Consider the following 6,058-nt stretch of genomic DNA (forward strand, 5'->3'; position numbering starts at 1 on the left):
CGCAAGGCTTTTTGTCCCTACGAGGCCACCGTCATTTACCCGACGGGAGGGGTGAGCGAGTGAGCCCTGCAATCTAAAATTTGACCACTGATGTCACTGTTTTCAACGGTTTTCAACCTATTTTACACACTGGCCCTTTAAGCCTATTTCGCTCGCTCAAAACTATTTATAGTCGCAAATGCGAGTGCGGTGACGGACGGATCGCCACACTGCCGACATTTTATTCTGCCCGTCACGGCACGCTGTCCACCGAATACCGAATGTGTGTTTTTTTGCAATATTCGGCCGAATATATTCGGTTACCGAATATTCGGTGCATCCCTAATATAAACTTAATGCCTTTTCCATGACTTGGCAGGTCAGAAAGTGGAACTGCCCCAGACCAAAGATGTGTGCAGACAACCGAAGCACCTCCAACAACACAGATTGAGGAGGTACTTTATTATTCAATGATAACTACAATTTTTACATGCATAGTAAATACCAGTCATAAGAGATCATGGTCATTCACTCACATTGTGTGCAACCCAACACATCCACATACATGCTAAAAGGTACAAAGTACATCATTGTTATAATTCGGAGAAATAATCAAGTAATGTTTTGGTGCAGTAATGTTTTTTTTTTTATTATTTGAATTTGTCTGCACAGCTCTGTGATGAACTTCTTGAGGAAGTATTTGTCGAAACCATCCTCATGGAAGGAGACAAGGCAATTGGAAAGATTGCACTTGTATGTAAGAGGTTTAAAGACATTGTGTCAACGGAAAGGTTCCGGAAGAGAGCACATTATCGATGGCTAAACAGTAAGTAACCATAACATAAGCAAATGTATATGCAGTGCCTATAAAAAGTATTCCGGGCAACAGTTGTTTGCAGAGTCTCTCCCATCTCAGCTGCTGACGCTTTTAACTCCTTCAGAGTAGTCATAGGTGTCTTGGTGGCCTCCCTCACTAGTCTCCTTCTTGCACGGCCACTCACTTTGTGAGAGCAGGCTGCTCTAGGCAGATCAGATTCCTTCCATTTCTTAATGATGAATGTAACTGAACTTCTGGGGATGCTCAATGAGTCACTGTATTTGTGTGTGTTTTAATTATGTATTAATGTGTTTTCTTTCCAAAAGGTGTTGTGAATCTTGAAAAGTTCTCCAGTGCTTTTCAGGAGGAGCTGAAACAGATAATAATAGAGTATGAAGTACTGAAATCTCTACCCATAATAGAATGTTGTAATGCCTGTGGGTCACTCTACAAATCCTTCCCTGGAGGTATAAAAGCCTGTTTTCTGATTCATAACAGTGCACTCAGTTGCAGTTTTATGGCCTTTGGTACATTAATTCTCGTTGAGATAAATTTCATATCAGCAAACATTTGTGTTGTAATGTAAACCTAAAATATTCATATCTCTCTTCTTGTTCAAGGATATATTGGACAAGGGAAGAGAGGAGAGACACGAGGATTCTACAGTGAGCCACCTCACCCAGGTTACTGCAGCCAAATCTGCGCTCCAACAGAGGAACCAAATGATTAAAACAGGTAGGAAGCATTTGTGCACAACTGGAAACAACCTGTTCAAACTCCTCCCCTCTGGTAAGTGCTATGTGCTCTGTACGAGAAACCCAGTGGTGGAAATACTGATAATCTGTATTAAAGTATGAGTACAGTCCCATTACTAAAATATTACTCAATTACAAGTAAAACTACTGGTATTAAAATCATACTTGAGTAGAAGTACTATGCATTCTTCTCAAACGCTACTCAGTATGAGTTACCTTTTTAGCTGTTGATGTTTCATACATTATCAATAGCAGGGTTTGTGTTTCTCAAAATCTTCAGTCTAAATTACTTCTGCGCTGTTCAGCCCAGTGGTCATGGTCACCTCTCCAAACCTGTGCTTGCAGCAAAATGTTTTGTTTGTCCGCATGTCAGGGTTTTCATTGGCCCGAAACTTCTCACAGGCCATGACTGTGATGAATAGTTAGATCAGTCACAGTGTCAATAACCCTCTAACACCAAAACAACCATTTCTACACTATATTTTTGCAGTTTGAAGGCACTGTTTTTAATATGCCTCACGTCTGTTATCATTATCCTTTCAGTGGTTCATTGTCAGGCTTAATGAATCTCTTAACCCTAGTGTAGTACTTATGGTTCATTTGTGTTATGCCAAGAAGAAAGCAACACTGCCCCTCTCACTCTCTCATTTCTTTCCTCTTCCTCCTCTTCTTTTCACCAGGTCTCTCTGCTGGACCATTGCCCGTCCAGGAACACCTCTTTCCTGCCTGATGGTGCCTCGTTCTCATCATTTTTTTTAAACTATGGTTATCTGTTTTGAGTCATGGAGAGAATATTTTGAAAATAAAAAATGACTTCACCCTATAATGTTTGTTATGTATTTCACCCCTGTCAAGTACCAGTTAGCCTAAAATACTCATAGAAACACATTTCATATACGAGTAAAGGAAATACTGCCTATGTCTATGTAACTATATCTTCATTCTCAAGCAAATATTGGAATTTATAGTAAAACTATATGTAGTGTAATCAATAAATAATACATTTATTTTTATATAGCGCTTTTCAGGTAGACAATTTACAAGTTAAAAACAGAAATATAAAAACACACTGAAAATATAAAGAAAGAGACAAATTATACGTTAAAAGCAATTTTAAAAAGGTGAGTTTTGGTGAGTGTTTTATATGTGGATTGTCATTTCAGACTATCCGAAGATGGATCATAAAAAAATACCCCAATATATTAATATAACAGTTGTTTGACACAATAATTTGGACTGGAAACTTTATATGAATTAATGTATTATTGTGTTCTCCTAATAATGAAAACCTGTCACTAAGTATTGTTTTGTTGGCTGGCTCAAAGTTTCTGCAATCGATTAGTCAGACTGGCTACGGTGGCTGGGCTAACATTAGCCATGTTAGCTAAGGCTAGCGCTTTCATTAGCTTTAAGTAGTTTATGGGCGGACATTTAGACATATTACTTTACTATCATATCGTAAGAGTCCCACGTGTAATTACTGTCTATATGCGTACATCCCAACAACATAACATACATATGTTCCTTTACTTGCGGTAAAGTGTTAAGTTAGCATTGTCAATAAAGACAAAAAAAATGTATACATTTACGGCAGTACTTGTCGTCAAACCAGCCCAGTGGCATTACATTTGCATATTCATCAGGGGGCGGTACCCATCCAACAGTCTCTCAGTGCCATAACAATCTCAAGCGGCACATACCTTCGTGTGTCGGTGGAATAACAGTGGCATAATAGCAGCATACCACTCCGAGAATCTGTATGCCAGTCTGGGGATCGGTATATATCAGTCTAGGGATCTGTATGCCAGTCTGGGGATCGGTATATGCCAGTCTAGGGATCTTTATGCCAGTCTGGGGATCGGTATATGCCGCTGAGCAGCAATCGACATACCTTCAGCCACTTGTCGATCTCGGCGTCACTCCAGACCCGACGCAGCTGACACACGAGCCTTAGCCTAATTGTCTGCCCGAAAAAAAAGGAAGCCCGAGGCCCAACCCGGCCCGAGTCATTTGCATATTGGGTCCGGTCGGGTTTGTCGGGCCGGCCCGACCCGTCTGGGATGATAGGGCCATGTAGGCAGTGCTTGCTAACCGCTTGTATCCCCCCTTAATATGCAAAATATTAGATGGACCCAGTCTGACGTTCCACTCTGTGCCACTGGTCAACCGCGGCTGCGTTTTATGGGGTGAAAAAACGTTCCGACCGGTTCGGCCTGGAACAGACCGGCTGTTCGGGAATACTCCCGAACCTCCCTATGGCCAGCCCGCAGTTTTGACAAAGCAGCAGTATTTGACGAGTTGGGAGTGAGAACAGGCTGCTTATTCACCACTAGAATCTTTAGAAATAGAGGGCAAGCTGATTAATTCTCAGCACATGGGTTAGAGAAAAAAGAGGTTGAACTTAACTATCCCTCTGAGCACAATACAGCAATAGCTGAGAGAATGTCAGAGTGGTAGACTTACCTGTTCTGTTCAACAAAAATTGAGAAAAAGAGAAGCAGCTGAACAGCAATCAAAGTACATAACAAGGTATGTCCTTGGCAGCATAATCTTACTGACGGCTACATTTGTTGGAAGTCACAAGGAGATTTCTAGGGGAGTCTAGGAGGGACAGTTTTTCGCAAGAAAAAGATGCTTTCATCAGAAGCCAAAATAAAAGTCTCACACCAGTGATGTTTGTGAGACTGTTGATAAGGCATGCAGACGTGAAAGCAATAAAATAACTTTTTTTTTCTTTAAAGCTGAAGCTATTATTAAACATGAATAGACTTTTTGTCAGAAATGCTGCTTTTAAACACAATTTTAAAAGCATGACTCATTTTGTCAAAACACTACACACATTTCATGTAGCCACACACACAAGTTGCATAACCCCTCAGATCTGTTGCAAAATTAGAAAATCTTAATTCAAAACTGTACAGTAATTAAAAAAAACATTCTTGTCACTGTATGGCACATACATGGTTCATACATTCCTACTCTTTTAATGATATAGTTTGGGTTTGACCTTTTTGGAGATATTGTTAAAGTACACAAATATATTGACCATACACAAAACATTAGACCAGTACTGCAAACTGATGAAAATAATTATTTTTCTCCACACTGTAAAATCAGTTTATAAATGTATTGATTATAATGTTGCAGTAGTGAAGTACTGAAATCTCTACCCAGCCTCTCCCACTGTCAACCAATAGTTTACAACATGGTCAGCTAACATTGCTGTAACCTTGTGTGATAAATGTGGTCCTCATCTTTTTTGTTTATGTCCTCCTCAAGGTCACCATCTCTTCCTTCTCTCCCTGCAGCATTGCTTTTCGTTTTTTGTTGAAGGCCGGTTCACTCAGCTGTTGCATTTTCATAGTGCTTAAACCTGATTGATGAGTTTACAATTATGCAGCTAAATGTCTGACAGCCATGTTTGATCAGTGGTTCATGGTGAAGTACTATTAAAGACAAGCGCCTTTAAAATATGAAGAAGTGGCATCATGTCCTTGAGTATTGGTACATAGTGAAAAAAACATGTATTACAGGCTCCTCGTTGTCCCCGGCCACCATGTCAGAAGTTGAGAAGTTTGCTATGGCACAAACATGAGGACCATTGAGGGTGAGAAATGCTCATCATTACTCACTCAACTTTTGAACCATTTTGAGTAGTGTGTTGCATTTTCCCGTACTTTGCAGTGTGAACACACTTAGCATACGTGTGCACTCAAAATATTAAGTGTAGACAAAAGACAAAACAAGAGAAATGTGGACTGTTAAATATCAGGTCTCAAGCAGTGTTAGTAAACAAATTAATATCAGATAATCATATTGATTTACTCAGCCTCACCAAAACCTGGCTGTGTCAAGATGAATATGTTGTTTCTCTTTATGTCTCATTTTGTCATTTGGAATACTGTAAATTTATAATGTTGTTCTGTTCTGTACGACATCTATTGCACGTGTGTACATCCTGGAAGAGGGATCCCTCCTCAGTTGCTCTTCCTGAGGTTTCTACCATTTTTTCCCCGTTAAAGGGTTTTTTTGAGGAGTTTTTCCTTAAGCTGTAAAGACCTGTGATATTGGGCTTTATAAATAAAATTGATTGATTGATTGATTGATTGATTGACTGATATTAAGTGTAGTACAGAAGTATGCAATTTAAGACATATCATTCGTTTCTGTTGTAGAGAGGTGTGTTTATTGTTTTGTGACAATATGCTTTTCCTGTTGCAGATCTGGGCTGAGGTTTCATTCACTGAATGTGAGGTTTCACTTTCAGTGTGTAATTTAAAATTTTATTGCGTACACAATCATAAACTGTATTACTATAGTTTAGATCAGTGCTTCCCAGTTTGGGCCACAGCCCCCTGGTGGCCTTCAGAAGTACTGCAATTGGGCTGCAGTCTGGGCTCTAAAAAACTCTTCCATGTAGCTAATATATCTACTATATAATGATGAAAACTCTGTCTGTCTGGGGTGTGTGTGTGTGTGTGTGTGTGTGTGTGTGTGTGTGTGTGTG

This window comes from Epinephelus moara, chromosome 16 (genome assembly GCF_006386435.1).
Source record: "Epinephelus moara isolate mb chromosome 16, YSFRI_EMoa_1.0, whole genome shotgun sequence".
Taxonomy (NCBI): domain Eukaryota; kingdom Metazoa; phylum Chordata; class Actinopteri; order Perciformes; family Serranidae; genus Epinephelus; species Epinephelus moara.